Here is a 24,041-nt window from a genome sequence, read left to right as displayed (position 1 = left end):
ATCATTTTGCGGAATATTCAGATCTACCCAAGAAAACATTTGCCTCTCCACTTCAAAGCCATGCTCCAAATCCCACACCGAAATACACCGGAAAACACTGCTCAGAGTACGTTAACAAAACATTAGCACTTTTCAAAGAGCATTCACATAACACGAATTGACAATCTAGTTCTCTAATTTTTAAAATACACTTGAAAAGGATCTGAGTTGTTGAATTTTCCAGAGTGAAAATCTGGAATTCAGAGAGGCACTAGAGGGCCCTTAGATGACACAGGACAGTATTCTTGAACCAGGTGACACTGGTGGCTGAGTTTTAAAGAATCAAAAGGAGTTGGTCAAAGAGAGAAAAGGGGCATCTGACAAAGGCCCGGTCTGGACAGTGGTCCCACATTATCGGCATTCTGATTCTCTGAGTACTATTTGAAGTTTAAACCAAAACGGGCACAGTGGCTCACACATGTAATCCCAGGAATTTAGGAGGCTGAGGTGGGTGGATCACCTGAGGTCAGGAGTTCGAGACAGGCCTGGCCAACATGGTGAAACCCCGCTCTACTAAAAATACAAAAATTAGCTGGGGGTGGTGGCGGGTGCCTGTAATCCCAGCTACTCGGGAGGCTGAGGCAGGAGAATCACTTGAACCTGGGAGGTGGAGGTTGCAGTGAGCCGCGATCGCACCACTGCACTCCAGCCTGGGTGACAAGAGCTAGACTCTGTCTCAAAAAAAAAAAAAAAAAAAAAAGCAAAACATGATGTTACAAAAAGTGCAAAAAAAGCCAAGAAAGCAGGAGGGAAGAGGAATCAATGATTAAAATAACATTGTCAATCCAGCACCATCAGAGAATAAGCTTCCTAGAAAGCCAGGTATTAGCAAGGGTCCACCCTTTCAAGTAGCACCCTTTTTTCTTTCAACTATTTTGTTCAATAACAAAAAGATAAACAACCCAATTTCAAAATGAGCAAAGACCTTAAATAGATGTTTCTCTAAGAAGATATACAAATGGCCAGTAAGCGCATGAAAAGACGCTCAACATCACTGGTCATTACAGAAATGCAAATTAAAGTCATAATGAGCTACTCCTTCACACATACTAGAATGGCTTTCATAAAAAAAAAATGAAAATAACAAGCATTGGCAAGAATGAGGAGAAATTAGAACCCTCTTGCACTGCTGGTAGGAAAACAGTTTGGCAGATCCTCAAAAAGTTAAACATAGGATCACCATATGATCTGGCAATTCTACTCCTAGGTAGACACACAATAGAACTGAAAACAGGGGCTTGAACAGATATTTCAAAGCTATGTTCAAAACAGCATTATTCACAATAGCCAGAGGTGGAAACGACCCAAGGGTCCGGGGATGGATGAACGGAGAGGCACAATGGGGCCTATCCACAGAATGGAATATTATTTGGCCATAAAGGAATATAGTTCTGGGAAGCAGATGGAACTTGAAAACATTATGCTAAGTGAAATAAACCAGTCACAAAAAGACTAGTATTATATGAGACAAATATTATATTTCATCTAAGTCACTACTACAGAGTTAAGATGAGATACACAGAGTAGGCAAATTCAGAGACAGAAAGCAGACTGCAGGTTACCAGGGGCTGGGAGGCGGGAAGAATGGGGAGATGCTGCTTCGTGAGTACTGAGTTTCAGTTTGGGGTCATGAAAATTTTGGAAGTAGATAGCAGTGATGGTTGCACAATATTGTGAATGTAATTAATGTCATTGAATTTGTACACTTAAAATGGTTAAAATTACAAATTTTGTTACATATATTTTACCACAATTTAAAAATAACAAAATAATTCAACCATTTTGAAAGATTGGCTTTCAAGAAAGTGATATATTCATTCATGTGTTCACTCAACAAGCAATAATGAAGAAAACCTTCTGGGCCAGAGACTTTGTGGGGCACGGGAAAGACGCTGTCACTCATGAGAGTGCAACAGCAAAGAAACAGGCAGAGCTTCTTCCAGAGGCACCAAGAGGGGCCCTGGATGACATAGGAAAGGATTCTTGGTGCAGGTGACACTGGTGGCTGGGTTTTAAAGAATTAAAAGGAGTTGGTCAAACAGAGAAGAAAGGTCACCCAAAGAAGGGCCCAGTCTGTACAGTGGCTCCCCATTAACCACAGAGGATACATTCCAAGACCCCCAGGGGATTCCTGGAACTGTGGACGGCACTGAACCCTATATACACTCTGCTTTTTCCTAGACAGTTGAACAACATTGGTTTGAATTGTGTGGATCCACTTCTATGTGGATTTTCTTCTGCTTCTGCCACTCCTAAGACAGCAAGAGCAACGTCTTCCTCCTCCTCAGCCTACTCAACGTCAAATGATGAGGATGAAGACCTTTATCATGACCCGCTTCCACGAACAGAATAGTAAACACATTTTCTCTTCCTTATGATTTCCTTAATAACATTTTCTTTTCTCCAGCTTACTTGAAGAATACAGCATATAACACATGTAACATACAAAATACGTGTTAATCCACTGTTTATGTTATTGGTAAGACTTCTGGTCAACAGTAGGCTATTTGTAGTTAACTTCCGGGGAATCAAAAGTAGATTTGCAACTGTGTGGGGTTTAGCACCCCTAACCCCTATATTGTTCAAGGGTCAAGTGTATATGTATACCTATGGTGACCTATGATGGTGTTTAATTCATAAATTAGGCACTGTAAGACATTAAGTAATAATAAATAACTAATAATAAAATAGAACAATTAAAACAGTATGCCAGCATCACTACACTTGAGCTTTGAGGCCACTACTGGTAAAATAAGGGTTCCCTGAACACAAGAACTGTGACACCATGACAGTCATTTGATAATGGAGACTCCTACGAAGTGACTCATGAGTAGGGGCGTCTACAGTGTGGGTACGTGGGACAAAGGGATGAAAGCAGACAGCACAAAGTTTCATCCTGCCACTCAGAATGGCATACAATTTAAAACTTAGAAATTGCTTATTTCTGGAATTTTCCATTTAATATTTTCAGACTGCAGCTGACTGTGGGTAACTGAAACTGCAGAAAGAAAAACTGTGAGTAAGGGAAGACTGCTGTGTAAGAATAGCTAACAGAAATATTCAAAACAAAAGAGCTAACAAGCATCTGTACTTTTCAAATAAAATGAAATATTGTTGGGTAACACATACAAGACTAGAATCATAACAAGAAAGAACTCTAACTCTCAAACATCTATGAAATGACCTTAGATCAAGACCTAGACTGCAAGCACACCGAAAACCTCAATTCCCTCCATTTCATTCACAGGCAAGAATCCTGCAGAGACAGGGTTCATATCATACACCAACCATCGAATCTACCGCACCCAAACACCCTGCCGGGTGTTCACGGGACTAATGCCTGCAGGTCCGCACGCTCTACAACGGCATGTTAGCTTGCTAGGGCTGCCACAACAAAGTACTACAGACTAAGGGGCTTAAACAATCCTAAAGGCTGGACATCTGAGATCAAGCTTAGCTTCCTGAGATCAAGGTCAGCAGGGTTTGTTTCTTCTGAGGCCTCTCTCACTGGCCACCTTCTCCCTTTCAGGTGGTCGTCCTCCTCTACATGTCTAAGTCTTATCTCCTCTCTAATGGCCACCTTTTAACTTAATCACCTCTTTAAAGACCCTATTTCCAAGTACAGTCACGTTCTGAGGTACTAGGGTTAGAGATTCAACACACGAACTTGGGGTAACACAGGTAAGCCCATAACAGAGGGTATTCATAGTACTCGTGCCTACTGGACCCGGATACGCTGCAAGGGTATTTGCATACTACTTGTTGCTTACTAGGTGCCCCTACTCTGCCGGGGTACTTCGAGTACTCATACCAGCTACGCTGCCAGGGTACTCACAATACTCACAACCGGCGAGGTCCAGTTACACTAGTTTCTTCTGAGGCCTTTCTCGCTGTCCATCTTCTACCTGTGTCTTCAGGTGGTCATCCCCCTCTACGTGTCTGTGACTAATCTCCTCTTCTTATAAGGACGCTAGTCAGACTGGATTAGGGACCAGGGTTAGTTTCTTCTGAGGCCTCTCCCGCTGGCTGTCTTCTCCCTGTGTCTTCAGGTGGTCACCCCCTCTACATGTAAATACCCCCCAGAGTATTTACAGTCTGCAAATGGCTTCCTGGGACTGCCTGCAGCACTGCTGTGTTTATTCTGCACTTAGTATGTGTACAAAATCTGGCACTGAATGAACGAAAAAAAATAAACGGATGACTTGACTGACACCCTCAACTAGCGGAAGCCAGTATCTGGAACTGCCTCGAATAGTCTCCGTGTGCTGAGCTCCATCCCACTCTGTCCCTAGTCAAGATGAAGTCCTTTGTTGTGTAGAATATTCCAGTCCTGATGAAGTCCTACCATGAGTTCTGTGCCTGACTTGTTCTACTCCTTGGTAGCAGTGTGGACTTAATCACATTTATGACATGCATGGAATTCTTCAACAGTCTAGTCTTTTTTTGACCTAAGAAGCAAGGTGATGCTAAAATATTTTTTCCCCCAAGAAGCAACGTGATGCTAAAATTGGACCCTCCCATGGTGTTACACAGCAGTGGCATTAGTCAATGAACAAAGAAGTGTCCATTCACAATGAGGCAGGGCTCATTCTCACAGGCCCATGGGGAACTGTGGAAGGCTGTGGCGTGCTGCTGAAGGAATGATCCTCCGGTGATCAAACTTGAGCCCTTGGAGGAGTGAGTTGGCAAGACTAGAATTCTAACCCTTCTTGGGAGTTGTACAGTGCATCCACATAATTTAGTCCTATCCCTTTCTTGCTCAAAATCAATGCACAGGGCTGGGCGCAGTGGCTCATGCCTGTAATCCCAGCACTGCGGGAGGCTGAGGCGGGTGGATCACATGAGGTCAGGTGTTTGAAACCAGCCTGGCCACCATGGCAAAATCCCGTCTCTACTAAAAATACAAAAATTAGCAGGGCATGGTGGTGCATGCCTGTAATCCCAGCTACTCGAGAGGCTGAGACAGGAGAATTGCTTGAACCTAGGAGGAGGAGGTTGTGGTGAGTCGAGATCACACCACTGCACTCCAGCCCGGGTGACAGAGCAAGACTCCATCTCAAAAAAGATAAAATAAAAAATAAATCAATGCACAGAAGCAGACTTTAAATGCTAAAGACTTTCAAGACATACAAAGGTCAACCTCACAAGAACTCACATGAAGCCAACACAATTGCCTACTGTTGTACAATGGCCCACCAAAGTTTTCTTGCAGTGATAAGCATGGATCTCAGCTTGCTTACTGTAAAGTTCAGAGGCAAGACTGTAAAAAGTCACTGCTTCAGAGATGCCTTATATCTAAAATGAGTTCTTTTACATGAAAAAACCTTCCCTTATGTCCTCTCCAAGCATATTCACCTCGACTGCTCCCTTTGCAGTCTACGAGCACTCCTAAGGACAAATCTGTGGTATCTAAGTGGAAATACATGGCAAGGGGCTGGGGCCAGTTATGAACTCAGTAAACTCGCAATAAGCACCTATTATAGTGCTTAGCGTGGCTCCAGGTGGTAAGAATAACAGTTCCTATCCTTCAGGAGTTCAGAGGCTGACAGGAAAAACACAGAAACATACATTTCCATAGACCAGGGTGAGGCTGAAGACAGATGAACATAAGGCCTGGGACAGAGAAGACAAAGAGATGTGGTAGAAAGGGCTGAGTCTCGAGTCAGGACACTCAGTTCTGCCCCTTGATAGTATATGATCTTGGGCAGTAGCTTGATCTCTCTGAGGTACGTTCCACCCACAATCCCACTACTGGGTATCTATCCAAAGGAAAGGAAATCATTATATCAAACAGACATCGGCACCCGCATGTTCATCACAGCACTATCACAACAGCAAAGTCACGGAATCAATCTAAGTGTCTATCAACGAAGGACTGGATAAAGAAAATGTGGTGGCCAGGCATAGTGGCTCATACTTGTAATCCCAGCACTTTGGGAGGCCAAGGTGGGAGGATCATTTGAGCCCAGGAGTTCGAGAACAGCCTGGGCAACATAGTGAGATCCCCGTCTCTATAAAAAATACAAAAACTAGCTGAGTGTGGTGGCACACACCTGTAGTCCCAGCTACTTGGCAGGCTGAGGTGGGAGTATCACTGGAACCCTGGAGGCAGAGGTTGCAGTGAGCTAAGACTGTGCCACTGCACTCCAGCCTGGGAAACAGAGCAAGATCCTGTCTCAAAAAAATAAAAATGACCCTGGAATATTACACGGCCATAAAAAAAGAATGAAATCATGTCTTCTTTAGCAACACGGATGGAACTGGAATCCACTATTCTAAGTGCAATAACTTAGAAACAGAAAATTCAATACTGCATGTTCTTACTGATAAGTGGGAGCTAAACAGCAGTCCACATGGACATGCAGTGGAATAACAGACACTGGAGGCTCCAAAAGGGTGGAGGGTAGGAGGGGGTGAGGATTGAAAATCGCCTATTGTGCTCACTATGGGGTCCACTGTTCAGGGTACAGCATTCAGGGTACAGTGTTCACCATTCCAGCGACAGGTTCACCAGAAGCCCAAACCTCACCGTTACGCAGTATGTCCATGTAACAAACCTATCTGCACTGTACCCCCAAGGCTATTTTTACAAGAAGAAAAAAAAAAGAAATTTTCACTGATAAGACCTGAAAAGCTACTGACCGTGTTGAGGCCAATTACTGACATATATACGTGTGCACATAGTACGGTATGCAGGGATCCAGGCTATTTCATTGATTCTGATTTGCATTTCCCTAATAAAAATGTGATGCATCTAAAACATAAATAAATAAGACACAGAGGAAACCTGGTGAGAACAACACTTAGCACATAGAGGAGAGTGAGGATTACAGACGGTGCATGGAGCCGGGTGCAGTCACTCACGCCTGTAATCTCAGCACTTCGGGAGGCTGAGGTGGGTGTTTGAGATCAGCCAGACCAACATAGTGAAACCCCGTCTCTACTAAAAAATACAAAAAATTAGCTGGGCGTGGTGGCAGGCGCCTGTCATCCCAGCAACTAGGGAGGCTATGCAGGAGAATCGCTTGAATCCGTGAGGCAGAGGTTGCAGTGAGCTGAGATCGCGCCACTGCACTCCACTCTAGCCTGGACAAGAGCAAGACTCCAACTAAAAAAAAAAAAAAAAAAAACAGAGAGATGATGCATGGCAAAGTCCTTGGGGCCTAGTAGCTACTCAATACACCACAGCTGTTGTTACTTTAGCCTGAAAGAATCAGGGAAAGCTTCCTGGAAGAAATGGCACCTGACTCCAGTTTAAGTAGAGAGATATCAAGTGATAGCCAGGCTACACACTCGGTCCCTTCAGTCACTGTTTTAGTTCTTCAGCGTACTCAACCCTCCAGGGAACCCTCTTGTTTACTTATCTGCTTACTTGCCCACTGTCCCTCTCCCACCAGAATGCGAGGACTTGTTTTGTTGGTTTGTTGTCTTCACCGCTCTTTCCCAGAGCCTAGAAGTGGGCTTGGCATCCTGGAGACACTCAATCTATGCAGGAAGAATTAACGAACACGCTGTAGTACTTTCACAGTCCAGACTCTAACCAGACATTGGTTCATTTATTTCTACAATGATCAAGACTGTTAGGATAGGTATTATTTGATACTTGATCCAATTTTATAGATCATAGAAATTCAGGCTAAGAGAGAATGTCCAGACCCGAAGTGTAATCTAGGCCCTATGACACTAAGCCTGGTGACTCTCCTGCAACACTGCACTCTACCAGAAATGCCTGGTTCTGATGGCTCAGTGGGGACACAGCCACAGTGTGGCCAGGGCAAGGCCAACACCACCCACGTGCAGGGCAGATGCTACTGTGAACCAGGAACTAGCACGAGCAGAAGAAAAGAAGCTACTCTGCCAGTAGCAGGGTCTTTTAAGTGGCAATTTTATTAAAAGAAATTGAGTCTGGATGACAAGCAGCTAGTTACACATCATAAGCCGGCCATCCCACCCCACCCTGGAACCGGAGGGCATGGCAGGATCCCGCATCTCAAACCAGAGGGCACAGGGGCTGGGTCTTCTTCCCGGAAGAGATGGCTCTGTAGGGCCGGGCGCTTAGGCTTGCTGGAACCCACACTTGTCAAAGCATTGACACCCAGTGTGTATCCAGAAAACACAGATGGATTGGACTAGTGACAACAGCATGTCTGGTGGGGCAAAGCAGGCCAAAAAGAAGGCGTGCTAAAATAGGAAAAGACGGGAGAGACGGTTCAGCAGCCTGAGCGGGAACCAAAGAAATGGAAATAAGAAACACAACTGAAGAAAGGAGGAGTGTGGCTTTGGCTAGCAAAGCCCTTCCAAGTGGGCTTCCTCTACTGCCACCCCCTGCAGGCAAGTTTAAGTTCAATGGCCTTTCATGTGGGGCATGGGGATAATAAAGAAAAAAGAAATGGCAATTCTTGGCACAATCACTGGCTCTGAAAGTCTCAGTTCAAGAGGTATCAACTACAAGAGGGGCTAAGAAAGAAAATGAGAGAGACAGAGGGGGTGTGGAGAAATAATATAAATGAATATGAGAAAGATAAATCAAAGGAAGACAGGGAAGCTGCGGTACAGACCTTTATTTCCCTGCCCTCATCCTCCAGCTGGGGGCTCAACTTCCTCAGAGCAATGGTGAGAACAATAATGATTTTTAACCCTAGTTATATTACCATTCAAATCATATCTGTGAATGAAGCTTACAAATACAAAGAATTATTACTATTGTTATTCAAACAGCTGAGTGTTGTTAAATGATTATTCATCAGTTACCAGGGATTCCCCTCTCTCTCTCTTTCACTCACACACACACACAGCCATGTGCACATGTATTCTCATATATAGCAATCTGCATTTGGTATTCAAAAACACCATTAACGATGGAGCTATGATCTCAAAAGGTGGAATTTAAAAAAAATATGTGTCCTAGGACACTAAGGACTCCTAACTATATTGAAGATATATGCAACCTGCCCTCTGGTAGGACACCAGAGCTTCCCTTTGCAATCATCTGCAACCACCTGGAGGGCTGCAAAATGCCTTTGTTCCAAAAAGAGCAACCGATCGGATCCCTCATCTCAGACATCAGGCTGGCTGGCTGCTGCTTATTCCACAGTCTTCCACAGCCACGTGGCAGCATTTGAAGCTGTGCTTCAACCTGCCTTCTTGATTTACTGCCCTCCTGATAGGGAGTGAACAAACACTCTAGCTATCTAACCACAGATACATTCCCTGCTAATGGTCTGTGGTTAGCCACAGAAGTACATTATAAAACCAACATATTAGCACACAGAAATGTACTTGTAGATCCTAATATCAATGATGTTTAGATCCATTCCTATTCCATTTCATCATGTGTTGTCACACGGCATAGACACTCTAGAGGCAAAAGGGCTGGTGTCCCCTTCCTTCTGCCCAGGCTGGAGTGCAGTGGCACAATCTGCTTCTCCTGGAGCAGAAGGCAGCAGGTGTGACAAATGGAAAGAGTCCTGTATGTCAAAAGATGTGGAGTCAAATTACCCTGAACAAGTCACTCAGCCAGACCCAATTTCCTCACCTGTATCATATGGATAATGGTCTTGTTTTGCAAGGCTGCTGGGAGGCATTTTTTTTTAAGAGACAGAGTTTTTTTTTAAAAAGAGAGGGAGAGATGGTCTTGCTATGTTGCTCAGGCTGGTCTTGAACTTCTGGCCTCAAGTGATTCCCTCGTCTCAGCCTCTTAATAGCTGGGATTACAGGCATGAGCCACTTTACCAGGCTTGGAGAAGCTCAAATTTTAAAAAGCTTTATATAAAAGAAAGAAAAATCTAAAAGTTAATGTAAGGGGCTGGGCGTGGTGGCACAAACCTGTAATCTCAACACTTTGAGATGCTGAGGCAGGAGGACCGAATTCAAGACCAGCGTGGGCAACCAAGTGAGACCCTGTCTCAACAACAACAACAAAAGTAGCCAGGCATGGTGGCACACGCCTGCAGCCCCAGCCACGTGCACGCTAGCACTGCAAGCCCCAGGGGCTTGAGTCTGCAGTGAGCTATGACTGTACCACTGCACTCCGGCCTGGGTAGAGCAAGACCCTGCCTCCAAAAAAATAAAAAATAAAAAAGTAAATGTAAGAGGTCCTTCCGCAATAACCATGTTAGGCATCATCCAGCCTCTGCTTTAACCTTCAAATGCAATTGGGGGCAGGCACTTTCTAAGGCAAGCGGTTCCACTGTTTGAAAGTGTGTAGGCTTTTGAAAAATCTCAGCTGAAATCTGCCACGGGGCTTCCGTGTGCGCCTTCCCACCACATGGCTCCTCCTCCCATGCTTTTCCTCATCTCCTTGTAGAGGATGCGCTTCAGTTCAGTTTACAGCAACCAACTAGAGATGACAGTTGGACCTATGTGTTAATGGAGATGAACTAAAGCAAAATACAGCCTCAATTGGGAACCTGCCCCTGGATCCTTTACCTGATGTTAACACACCGGTATACAAGCTGTGGTTAGGAATTCGTTTGCGCACAGAAAAAGCACATTGGGATAATGGAAAAGTCATTACTCTGTATCTTTGGCTTGGTATTTTGCCTGCACTGTATATCTGATTGTGCACTGACCTGGTGTTCTAACCAAATGGTAAAACTATGATGCAGAAACCAGGGTGAGAAGATGTTGTGATGTCAAGATTCTTCTCTTCATCCTCAATAGTCTTCCCCTTGTAAGAGGCCAGCTGCTGAGCACCGGCAACCAACAGTAAGGTCCAAGACGTACAGAAGCTTCCTCTCCGCTGAGCAACGCAGTTGAATGACCAGGCTTCTTAGGCTATACCGTCACTGATTACAAGTGAGAGCAACGTGCCATACAGTTCACTTTCAGTAACCACAGAACTAAAAGTATATCAATAAAACAAAATACTGTGTTAGCCCCTGCTCCCATGTAGAGGTAGAGCCAAAAAGCTTTAAGTAAAAATATGTAAAGATATATCAACTTCCACAACCACATAGCAGGTTGATAATAACCTTAAAACCCTTGCTGCCAAATTGCCTATATTCTGGAAGTTAGGATGGCTGGTATCAGACAGGAACATCCTCCAGACATGCTCAGCTCTTCCACTGGAACCCCCCAGGCCCTGAGTTACGGGGAAGTACTATTAATTGGTGGCCTAGGTGATAAGCAAATTGCCTGTGTGTCACAAGCTCAGGGCTAAGAGTCATTTTATTTGGTTATTTTATTCTTCTTGATTTTAAAAGTGCAGAAGCACATTACACAAGATTTTCAAATGCAAAGAGAAACAGAAAGTAATTGTCAGCCCTCCCCCAGCCCAGTGAGGCTGGCTGCGTGGCGTGGGCCTGGGCGCTTCACTGAGGGATGCTGGGTGCGGGAGGCTGGGCTCCTGTTCCAGACCTGCCTTCTCCCCTCCCATATCTGCTTCACCCTTCCCACCACAGAGGGAAACCTCCAGACAGAGCTTCCTGACACCAAGCTCTAAGACAAGAGTGAACACCTCCATCTTCCCTCTTCCCGTCACCGCAGGGCCAAGGAACAGATCTTGTCTAAACTTCACGTGCACGCTAGCACTTCTAACATCATTTCTGTCATGGCCACCCAACATAATGGAAATCGTCACTTGCAAAATTACCAGGACACCTTATTCCTATACAGAAAGGAGGGTTAATATTTCTGAGAACCATGAAACCATAGATGGGAAGGAAAAACCACCCTACTTTTAAAATAAAAATGTTCTGGTGGGAAAAGGAAATATAAACTGTAATTGGTATTTTTACCATCCTTTACAGACCTAAAGTCTGTGTGAGCTCAGGAACAAAATCGTATATTATCGTATAGGCTGTATTCTCATAAAATATCACATTTAGTATGTTACATTTAAAAGCATGTTCTGGCCGGGCACGGTGGCTCATGCCTGTAGTCCCCGCACTTTGGGAGGCCAACGTGGAAGGATGACTTGAGGCCAAGAGTTCAAAGACCAGTCTGGGCAACATAGCAAAACCCTGTCTCTAAAACAACTTTTTGAAAAACTTAGCCAAGCAGGGTGGTGCAAGCCTACAGTCCCAGCTACTCAGGAGGCTGAGGCATGAGGATCACTTGAGCTCAGGAGTTCAAGGCTGCAGTGAGCTATGATTGCACCACTATACTGAAGCGTGGGTTACAGAACAAGACCCTGTCTCTAAAAATCTAAATAAAATCAACAATTAAATTAATTTGAAAAGCATGTTCTGACCATATGGAGTTTAGTTGAGGAGTTAATGATTTAAAATTTTTCTCTGCTCTCCTCTGCAGATGTGAAGGACCAGGAAGATCCAGGCCTCAGGTTTCCTTCCTCCTAAAACCTGTGGCTTGCTTTGACTTCTCTCCTGACTTGAGCCCTGTGACTACAGTTGGCAAGTCCACACTCTCCTCCTGGGTGATCTCATCAACAAGGGGGCCCTCAACCACGACCGACACTGATGACTCCTCAACTGACACCGCAAGGCCAGAACCCTCTCAAGCTCCAGCTCTGACTCCTTCCGGACACTTTCACCTGAAGATAGAGCGATGCACGCATATGTGTGTGAAAATGATACATGAAGTTCGCGTGGTCATCTTGCCTCTAATCCTCTTCCCACGCCCCTCACCTCTATGAAAGCACCACCGCGCAGCCATCAATCTACAGATCTTGGTGTATCTTTGACTGGTTCCATATTTTTTGCCCTCAACATGGAATCAATCATCAAATCCTGCCTATTTGAAATATCTGCAGATACAGGACATTAAATATCTTCTAAATATCCACACATTCACCTCCATTGTCACCTCCCTGGTTTGGGCCTGAGTGGTGCTTTCTGGGCTCCCGCAACAACCTCAACGGTTTATGCATCACTCTCATCACTCCCCATCCCATTCCTCTTCTTTACGTCTGAGTGATCCTTCCAAAGTGCAGATTCGATCACCTCCCATCCCTGCTTAACTCCTGTAGTGAATCTCCATTGTCCTTGGGACCTGGCCTCCCAAGGCCGATACTTCCTCGGCTCCCTCTTATCCCTGCGCCTCCACTCCCAACTCTTGTACTGCAGCCCTACTGAACTCTCTGTGGTTTCGTGAACAACACACACTCTTGCCTGCTTCCAAGCCTTTTCCCAAGCCACTCTATCTTCATGGAACACCTCCCCACTCTTCGTTACTTGGCTTTACTTCTACTTCTACCCTTCCAAGCTCAGTTCGGTGATACTTCCTCCAGGAAGCACCCCTCGTCGCCACCACTAGAAGACCAAGCTGGGCAGGGGGCTCCACCTACACTCTAACAGAGCATCCCTTCTGCTTACTGTGATCACGGCACTCACAAGAAGGTTTTGCAAGCATCTGTTTACTTGACCCCCTTCTCCATTAGACTGTGAGCTCCTTGCAGTCAGGGACTGTGCCATTCATCTGAGTATCCCCAGCACCTAGCACACCACCTGGCACAGAGTCGGCCCTCAAGGAATGTGCCGAATGAGGAACTTTCCAATACTCAACAGCAGCAGTTCTAAGTGTGGTCCACATACCCCTGAGTCCCTGAGACCCCTTCAGGCAGTCCCTGAGGTCAGAATTACGTCCACAACAATGCCAAGCTCTAATTTCCTTTGTTGTTGTGTGACACCTGCACTAATGCTGCAGGGGTCATGGTGGCGGCACCTGGGCTGCCTCAGCACCAGCCGAGGGCACCACGTTGCTGTGCTCTTCACTGCCACCTACAAGGAAGATGCCAAGTTCATAAACGAAGGCCTTTGATGATGCTGTAAGCAATATCAATTTTATTAAAGCTCAACCCTTGAGTACAGGTCTCTTTACAAAGCACTTTTGTGGCACACCAGCCAAACTAAGCACTGTGCAGTCAAGCTGTGAGCTTCTTTTCAGTGAACATCATTTTCACTTGGAAAAACAACTGATGGACAAACCAGGGTTCTTCACACCTGACTGTTCTATAATCATTTTCTCAGAAAAATGAATGTAGTGAGCCTGTCACTCCAGAAAAAAACAACTCACAGCATTTGCTGCCAAGGATAAAGTTGAGTTTTTCAGAAAGAAAGAACTTTGGAAAATTTGTACCAGCCTCTGTAAGCCTGACAGCTCTCCAACACCTAAATGCTGTTTTGATGACATTGGGGGTGGATATCAGCCCATGTGCTTTTTTGATATTGTGTAATGAAATATGTCACATTTGGAAGGTCTGCATAACTCAGAGAATCAATGTTCTCAAATAATCAAAGCACGGTGTTACAAAATCAAGCCTGGGGAAACAGCCATTTAAAAGGAAGACAGACCAAAAAGTTTGAGAACTGCTAACCTGCGTGGCAAAGTGAAGGACATGGAGTAAGAAGATGTCAGCCACACACAGCTCCATCCAAATGGACTCCTCCCTTCTCTGCGGCATCCACCACGCCTCTGGCAGTTAGAAATGGATCTTGCACTTGGATGTGGCAGTTGTACATTCCGGCTTAGGCCTTCTTCATTTCAAACGAAACATGCAACTTTCAAAATCGGACCAAACTAAGAAAATGTGGGTCAGAAGAAGACCTATGGACCAGGAATCCCGTTGCCACAGCAAGCTGAGCGAGGCATCCGTCCAGCCTCTAAGCTCCCGATGTCCTTATCTGTAGCACGAGGCCTACCTGCCTGCAAACAGACTGTGGCTGTGGGACTCAAATCAAATATGGGCTCAGTGCGGTGGCTCACACCTATAATCCCATCACTTTGGGAGGCCAAGACAGGCCAATCACCTGAGGTCAGGAGTTCAAGGCCAGCCTCACCAACATGGTGAAACCCCGTCTCTACTAAAAATAAAAAATTAGCCAGACATGGTGGTGGACGCTTGTAGTCCCAGCTACTCAGGAGGCTGAGCCAGGAGAATCGCTTGAGCCAAGGTGGTGGAGGCCGCAGTGAGCCAAGATCGTGTCACTGCACTGCAGCCTGGGCGACAGAGTGAGACTCCGTCTAAGTAAAATAAAATAAAATAAAATATGAGTGAAAGTACTTCTAGTCGGACCTCTCTGACCACAGAGGTAGCTCAGGCCATGCCTCAAGTTTTATCGGACAGCATTTGACATCAGTTATAACTCTCCAAAAGGCAGGATTCCATTGATGAAAGTCAGTGACTAGAAAGTAAAACAATGTTCAAACATCTGTGCTCTGAAGAACAGCAGTTGCCGTATCTGAAGTGCTTGCTTCACAAGAATCTCCACATTCTTACCCCTGTCAGATTTCTATCTTCCAGGAGCCACCCTTTCTTTACCTCTGAGCATGACACAAGATGCTCATCTTGTAAGCATCTCTACGACAGAATCAAGGCTGATGTCACCAACGCAATTTACCTTTCAAGTCATAAAGAAACATCACAAACACCCTAAAAATCCCCTTTGCTCACAAAAACTCAACAAAGAGTAACTCAGAAATTTTCCTACTAATCTCCAGTTCTGCCATCCAATCAAAGCTGTTTTTCTAGAATGCAGAAAGTATTTACAAAGAGCTGCTACCATTTGCTCTCTAAAATAAAAAGCTATTCATCTTCATTTTAACAAAGTCAAAAAGAAACCATTGTTTGCAGAAGAAAAATAGATCAATTACAATTTTCTCTAAAATAAATCAATGTTAGTCATGACACAACAAGGGGGCATATCATTACACTATTAGAAGGTGTGCAGTTCTTAGAAGCCAAGCCTCGGCCAGGAGCGGTGGCTCATGGCTGTAATCCCAGGACTTTAGGAGGCTGAGGCGAGCGGATCATGAGGTCAGGAGATCGAGACCATCCCGGCTAACACGGTGAAATCCCATCTCTACTAATAATACAAAAAATTAGCCGGGCATGGTGGCGGGCGCCTGTAGTCCCAGCTACTTGGGAGGCTGAGGCAGGAGAATGGCGTGAACCCAGGAGGTGGAGCTTACAGTGAGCCGAGATCGCCCCACTGCACTCCAGCCTGGGCAACAGAGCAAGACTCCGTCTCAAAAAAAAAAAAAAAAAAAAAAAGCAGCAGCAGCCAAGCCTCACAGATCCCAGTTTTAGCATAAGGGGAAACTCAAGCTCGCAGATATCAAAATGACTAGGCAATGCTCAAGCCATGAGTATGGGCTCCACAGGAAGGTTCTGGAGTCACAAAAACCAGGCTAAATACTGGCTCTGCCCTCCCTAGCTGTGTGACCCTGAGTAATTCCGTTTCCCTCTCTGAGCTCAGCTGTTCTATCTGTAAATCCAAGGTAACCCAACCTACCCTCCAAGGATTACTGCAATAAATAAAGAGCATATATGTTACCGTAGTGCTTAGCACGAAGTCGCTGTAAGAATAACATCCACTGAGCCCCTGTCCTGCACGAGAGGACCTGCCTGTGGCCCCAGAAGATGTCTTATTGGCTACATGCTAACTGGTCCATTTGGGGTGGGATTCATTGGAGCCTCAGATGAGGTACGATACAAGCCTCTAACTGCTCTGTAAAATAACTTTAACTTGTAGTTTCACACAATCCATCATACAATCTATTCTTCGTTTTATAGTTTCATGACCTATTAATTTTAAAATGTTTTATAATAAAATACTTTCCAGCCAGGCACAGTGGCTCATGTCTGTAATCTCAGCACTTCAGCAGGCCAAGGCAGGAAGATTGCTTGAGACCAGGAGTTTTTGAGACTGGCCTGGGCAACATAACAAGATCTCAGCACTACAAAATTAAAAAAAACAAAAATAATCTGGACTTGGTGGGGCACACTTATAGTCCAGCTACTTGTGAGGATTGCTTGAGCCCCAGAGTTCGAGATTACAGTGGGCCAGGATCATGCCAAGAAACTGCACTCCAGCCTGAGTGACAAAGCAAGCTCCTGTCCCTAAAAAAATTTAAATAAAAATAAAATAAGTTCCTTTGACCTTCCTTTTGAGTTACTGGTTTTCAATGTCTCTTTTAAGATGAAATCTAGTCCTGAATCTTCCAAGGTCCTTTACAACTCTAGGTTTCCATGAAAATGGCAACAGGTCTACCGGCCCCTTTCAGGTTTTAGTGTTTGGGGAAAGGATTGTGTCAACTCTTGAAGTTACAATAGCATAGAACACCGTGGAAGGATACAGTGACAAGTACATAGCTCTTCATCATCTGTTTCAGATCTTGGGCTTGCAGTTTGCCCTGCTCTGATGCTGCTGGCCTTCATCTGCTAAGAAAGGTCTCCATGCAGGCACACTGTGCTCCGGGCAGCTGACCCAGGCACCAGCAACCTCCTGGCAGATGTGAAAGGGATTCTTGGGTCAGGTATTCTGGAGCATAAATATAAATATTCAGCTTGTCTAAACTCAAGTCTCAATTCCAAATGAGCTGATGAAATTGCTGATAACTAGTTATTGATTAGGATTGGTCTAACGATCTGCAAAATAGCCAGTCCTCATCCATCTCTACAGTTAAATTTTTTTTTTTAAAGACAGAGTTCTTGCTCTGCCTCCCAGACTAGAGTGCAGTGGCATGACTGTAGCTCACTGCAGCAACCAACTTCCCAGGCTCAAGCGATCCTCCCACCTCAGCCCCCCAAGTAGCTGGGACTACAGGCACACGCCACCACACCTGGCTAATTTTTTATAGAGACGGGGTCTCACTATGTGGCCCAGGCTGGTCTCAAACTCCTGGGCTCAGGCAATCCTTCTGCCTCGGCCTCCCACAGTGCTGGGATTACAGGCATGAGCCACCACACCTGGCCATCTCAACCGTTTTTAACTGGTAAAGATAGTTATTTTTGTCAGTCTTGATAATCTACCAAATGATATTTTCTACAACCAAAACACTATATAATTGTACATGTTAGGGTATTTGAATTTTTGTCTTGAAGATAATGATTAAAAAGAAAAAAAGCTAAGTAGCTGGGGTTTTTTCCCTTAAATCAAAAGCCAGGATTTCTCTTGCATGAGACTGTCCCCTGTTCCTCCCTCCCTGAGAAACACAAAATTGACAGGGCTGATATTTCAAAGCGTACAAAACTGGTTCAGCCATACCCATAATCCTTCTGCTTGGCAAAACAAGATTAATCACCTTCCCTCAAGAAAGGCAGCTAACTGAGGTTCCTGGGCCAAACAGAGTACTACATTTCAAAGGGTGGCACCCAATTTATTCAGTCTTAGGAGAAGGATGTGGAGGTTACACAGTGTGGAACAGATTTTATACAGAGTAAATGAGAGAGCCTTTGGTTTGGGGTCCCTCTGCCTGCTCACTGCTTGTTAGCTATGCATCAGGAAAGAAAATTATTACACTTAGAAACACTTTATCTGTTTACTTGCTTTTAAAACCACCACGTGAGAATGTTTAGCTAAAGAAAAGCAAATTGCACCAAAGCTGTTGGTAGCTAAGATACTAGTCACTGGGAACTCCAAACAAACAATTCTGAGCCTCTATTCAAAGGTGTTTATTGTTTCCTTGACCCTTGAAACTTTCTGCAACCCTGCAGAGAAGGAAGGCTGACTCCCCTGCCTACCCCACCTACTTCCAACCTTCCCTAAATCTTGACACTCTGAGCCTCTTTGGTATGGAGGACACCTCTGAGCCAGGCAAAGTGAAGAGCCGACTGTACAGGGAGGGCCACGGGACAATGCATGTGGGGAGGCGCATTGTGCAGCCGAGGAGGGGTCACTGGGAGGTGGATGGCAGGGAAGAGATCTGACAGCACCTCAATGCTGTGTACCAGTATGTCAGCCTCAGAAAAGCATCTTCACCTGGAGGCTGCCTGGCATCTACCTTTTTAGAGTTAGGTTAGAAAATATTTGTTTGGCTGACTTCCTTTCTCAGTGTATGTCCAGCTGTTTCGGTATCACAGAGAGAGAGCCTCATGAATGTCCTCGGTTGGGCACACACACAGCGCCTGACGAAGGGGCTGGGCGTGCTACGGTCAGGCCTCCCTGACTGCATCAGCAAACCTAACCCCCGAATTACCAGCCATACATCTCACCATTGCACCAACTCCAACACACACTTACTGTCACCTGTAAACTAGGCAATGCAGAGTTCTCAAAGATGAATGAATACCAGGGGGGCTTAGCTCTTAAGATGTCAGACAGGAGAGTAGAGGAATAAGTATGGGTGACTCTTGAACACTGTGGGTTTCAACTGCGCAGGTTCACTTACACAGGGATTTTCTGCCACCTCTGCCACTTCTGAGCCAGCAAGACCAACCCTTCCTCCTCCTCAGCCTATTCAATGTAAAGACAACGAGGTTGAAGACCTTTGTGATGATCCACTGCCACTAATGAACAGTACATGTATTTTCTTTTCCTTATGATTTTTCTTTATTTTCTTCTCTCTCTCTCTCTTCTCTTTCTTTTTGAGACATGGTCTCATTCTCGTTGCCTAGTTTGGAGTGCAGGGATGTGATCTTGGCTCACTGCAGCCTCAGCCTCAGTTTCAAGCAATCCTCCACCTCAGCCTCCTAAGTAGCTGCGACTACAGGTTTGCGCCACAAAGCCTGGCTAATTTTTTTTTTTTTTTTGGTAGAGACAGGGTTTTGTCATGTTGCCCAGGCTGATCTCAAACTCCTAGGGTCAAGTGATCCTCCCGCCTTGGCCTCCCAAAGTGTTGGGATCACAGGCATGAGCCACCCAACTCGGCTTGATTTTCTTAGCAACATTTTCCTTTCCCTCGCTCACTTTATTGTAAGAATACAGTATATAATACATATAACATACAAAGTATGTGTTAATTGCTTGTATTATTGGTAAGGTTCTGGTCAACAGTAAGCTGTTAGTAGCTAAGATTTTGAGGAGTCAAAAGCTATATTCAACACGAGGCACAGTGACTCGCACCTGTAATCCCAGAACTTTGGGAGGCCGACGTGGGTGGATCACTTGAGCCCAGAAAGTCAAGGTTGCAGTGAGCTGTGATGGCACCACTGCACTCCAGCCTGGGTGACAGAGCGAGACCCTGTTTCAAAAAACAAAAACCCCAACAAACAAAAAAATTGTTATACACGAATTTTTAACTGTGCTAGGGCTCAGCATCCCCTAACCCCTGCGTTGTTCAAGAGTCAACTGTATATGAGGTGAACATCATAAGAGATGGGGAGAACCGCCATATGGGATCCCAGACAGACATATCTGGATGTGGGAAAAGAGGAAGAAGAATCAGAAAATCCTTTACCATGGGATCAGAGAGTTTTTTCTTTAACTGACAATAACTGTATATTTAGTGGGTACAATGCAATGCTTTGATTCATGTATATGATGTGGATGATTACATCAAGCTAATTAACATACCTATCACATCACATATTTATCATTTTTTTGCACTGAGAACATTTAAGATCCACTCTTTTAGCAATTTTGAAACATGTAATACGTTATTATTAACTATAGCCACCAGAGTGAGTTTCACAATTCACAAAGCAGAGTCACATAGATTATTTCACTTAAGACTGGCAAGGATTAGGAAGGAATCCCAATTTATGGCATAGAAAACTGAGGCACGAGCTCACGTGATTTGTCCCGGGTATCTGAAAAAGCCACTGCTTCAAGTGGGTTGGGGTTTGAAAATAGCTGAGTCTTAACAAATAATGCTGAGGGCGTATGAAGGCCACAGAACAGGAAAAGTCACGAGGATTGGAATCTGCAGATATGGAAAAGTCACGAGGATTGGAATCTGCAGATATGGAAAAGCTGTTTAGCCCTCAGTTTCCTCATCTATGAAAAGGGCCAACACCAGCTGGTTCACTGGAACGACTGCAAGGACGAAATGAAACACTGCAACACAACCATAAACCGCAGATGTTAACTCATGTGAAGTGTCACTGTTACTTTTCATAAGCCAAGCGCATGCCTTCTTAGGGCAGATACATAAATTCCCGTTGAACAAAGAAATGAAGGAAGGAAGGAACACATGAATTTAGCAAAATCAACAGAGTCTCCCTGAACTTTATTTTCATGGGCCTGGACTCTGGTACAGCCTGGCTCTGTAGCATCTGGCTGGTTCTGAAGGACACGGTGACAGGTGACTGCTGTAAAATGGCCTTGCAGTTCCCCCAGGGGCACTGGCCTCCTACACGCCAGGCTTCCACGTAAACATCACTCAAGCACTGGGGAGTGTCCACAGATACAGGTCAGCAGCGGTGCCCTGACCGGGCCGCACTGCAGCAGGAACCACCCAGGAACCAGACGCAGTATACAGGCTCAGCTCGGCTGTCTGGTCATACTGGTCTGGAAACCCTTCCTCAAATCCCTGGAGCCTGAGAGGTTTTTGAACTCAGATTCAGACTTTAAAACAGAAGTCCAGGGCATACAACATACATTAGCCAATATCCCCAGAAGGGCACAGGACAAGACCCGCAGTCACATTCAAAAACACCTCTACAGAAAAGCAGAACTTTCACACTAAAAGAAATAAACATAAACAATCAAAAGCCACATGTTTCAATTCAGAGGAGTTCTCCCCACCCATCAAATGATTTCAGATCAGGCCAAATCTGACTAGCAAACGAGTTACCAAAAAACATCTGGGTTTCAGAGCTTTCTGGATGTTGAAATCGCAGATAAGAGGTTGCAGGCCTGACTCAAGGGCTGTTAATTCTCAAGGCATCTGCGATTCACCCAGGGCTGGGATGGACCCAGAAAGCAGGCAGCACACGGCCGAGGTTCCCAGGCTGTTGACCAGGGTGCCCACCAGGGCGCCTGTCCAGGCGCTGGACACAGCTTCTGGGCGTGTTGTGTCTCATCCCTTACTTCAGCCAGAATGGAAAACTGCGTGAGTAAGGCTGCGCTGCAGAGTCAGCAGCTCCCCGCCCCTTCAACATATAGCAGACTGTGCTTTGAGGGAGAACAGGAATTAAAATAAATAGATAAATAAATAAAATAAAATAAAACAAGCCACTTTACCTACGATGTGACCTGAAGAACAAAGTCAAAGTTTGATAAATATGATATTTAAGCAGATAGGGGAATTTACAATTTTAAGAAAATGTTATAGAAGGTCAGGGTTTCTTAAAGTAGGGCATAACCATATTCAAGGTGCAGGAAAAAAAATAACAAAATTTGCAAAATTCAGTTATCTATAACGTATTTTCTCTTTTTATAAAGGTATAGATTACCAGGTCAACACGGATGCTAACATGAAGACAACAAATGGAAAGCCACTTGGTGTAGTTCAAAGAACCTGGGGTTTTTCTCGGGGGACCTAGGTTCGAGATCTGGTCCTCACTGAACTATCTGGCCTTGGCTAAGTTACTTAGCACCTATCAGCTTCCCTGATTACATGTAAGATAAATGTGATAAAGTAGTATCTTACTTACCTTAGAGTTTGGTTGTGAGAATTAAGTGATAAACAGATCTGAAGGTGCTTTAAAAACCGTAAAATATTACAGAGGAGATCGTTTTACGTTGGGGTTATGTTCTAAGGGCAGTAAATTAGATGAAAATAGAGTGTGTTGAAATTACTCTTGAAAAATTCCCCAGATAGCTCACAGTGTGGAGCATACGTGGTTTTGTGTAAACTGTGTCATCTCTCAGCAAATCCCTCCAACACTGGAATAGATTCCTGTTTTCGGGGTTAAATACACACCGTGGCTGGCCTGCACTGAGAGACCATCTTGAACAAAAATATAAAAATAAACAAAATTAAATAATATATATTGTGTTTCACTAGATGCGTATATAATACATGGGATCCAAGAATGCTGGAAGTTCATACACTCTGACTCCGACCTACAGTAATTAGGAGGCTTTGCCACCTATGACTGTGTGTTATTTTATTACTGTACACAATGAAGAAATGTTTTTGGAATTACCGAAAAGCTTCTCAGGATCCAGAAGTTCTCTCCTTGTCTCTTATAATAATTTAAAGATAACACAGCTCTTTGTATAATTTTGGCATTTGATTTTTCATGCAACAAGAATGTACTGGAGACACACTCCCTGCAAGGCACCGTGCAAAGCAGGAGAAAGCAGCAAACGAAATAAAAAGACAACACGGCGTCCCTGCCCTCAAGGAACTCACTAGCTGAAGACGCCAACAAAGGCCCTCACGGCTGACCACGATGCGAGACAGAGGGAAACCAGCAGTGATCACAGGGGTATGTATCGTAATTTAGAAATGCAGGGGAAAGACCAAGTAACCCCGGACAGACGAGGGAAGACTTCACCCCGGGGACAGTCTGTAGGCCGGCTCTTCAGGCATGAACAGTATTTCAATATGGAAAAAGGAGGGGCTCCGGACTGATAAAGCATGACCACAGAGTCATGGAAACTCTTGGCACACAGTAAGCAGAGGCGTGTGGTGAGACCACAAATCTAACATTTATGAGATACCTACGAGGCATCAGGAATGAGGATAAGTCAACCCAGCTGTAATCATCAAGACAACACCAAGGCGACACTTACTACTAAGTCCTGGCATCTCGATTCTAGACAACGCTGTGCTGGAGCTCTCAAGCCTGCCCTGCAGACCCCGTCTCCACCCTCTCTCCCCTGCGCGGGCTGCATCAACAGCTTTCCCCTTGGGGAGGAGCAGCGGAGGGGAGGGAGAAAGAGGGGAGTGAGGTCAGGGTTGCTTCTTGGGGTAGGGTTGCTGTCACTGCTCCTGTCTGGCAGCTCTGTCCACCCAGCCCTCTTTGAACCCAGGTCTGGTAACTGCCCCTCTGCCCCTTCAGGCCTAGGGTGGGACTGTGCCTGCTGTACCAGTCCTGGCCACTACCTCAGCCCTTGTGGTCTCCCTATATCTTGCACCAACCTTCACAACAGTGACTTTACCACAATCCCCTTAAATTGGCCAATTTGAGGGCACCATTGCTTCCTGCCAGGACTCTCTAGAATTGCCTTGCAGTCAGCTCTCCTTGTTAGAGCTGAGGAAACTGAGGCCAGGAAAGAATAAGCAATTATCCAAGTTTACAGAGTCATTTCATTAAACAGCAGAATCAAGACTGCAACCCAGTCTTGTCTGTCTCCAAAGCCTATGTGCACCACCTCTGGGAAAGTAATTTGGTGGTAGATTACAGAGGATCATGAAAGAATGCACGTAATCTTTTGTGCTAATTCTCAAGAGTTCATTATTCATCTGCACGTGTGCAGCCTGCGCCT

At 45.0% G+C, this 24,041-nt stretch overlaps 1 protein-coding gene across 25 annotated transcripts in view; it reads right to left on the bottom strand.

Annotated features, from left to right (window-relative positions):
• The window catches only part of EML1 (EMAP like 1), a 210,519-nt gene that overhangs the window by 113,963 nt on the left and 72,515 nt on the right, over positions 1-24,041 (bottom strand). For 3 of the 25 annotated variants that reach the window (XM_045396975.3, XM_073998179.1, XM_073998182.1), the window contains exon 2: positions 10,611-10,880. The exons of the other annotated variants lie outside the window; for them this stretch is intronic. The gene's annotated coding sequence lies outside the window, so the exon portion shown is untranslated. The remainder of the gene's footprint in view (positions 1-10,610; positions 10,881-24,041) is intronic. 25 annotated transcript variants of the gene reach the window in all.

The sequence above is a fragment of the Macaca fascicularis genome, chromosome 7 (assembly GCF_037993035.2).
Source record: "Macaca fascicularis isolate 582-1 chromosome 7, T2T-MFA8v1.1".
In the NCBI taxonomy this organism is placed as follows: Eukaryota; Metazoa; Chordata; class Mammalia; order Primates; family Cercopithecidae; genus Macaca; species Macaca fascicularis.
Note: the sequence above shows the minus strand (reverse complement) of the source record. Positions and strands in the feature narration are given on the sequence as shown.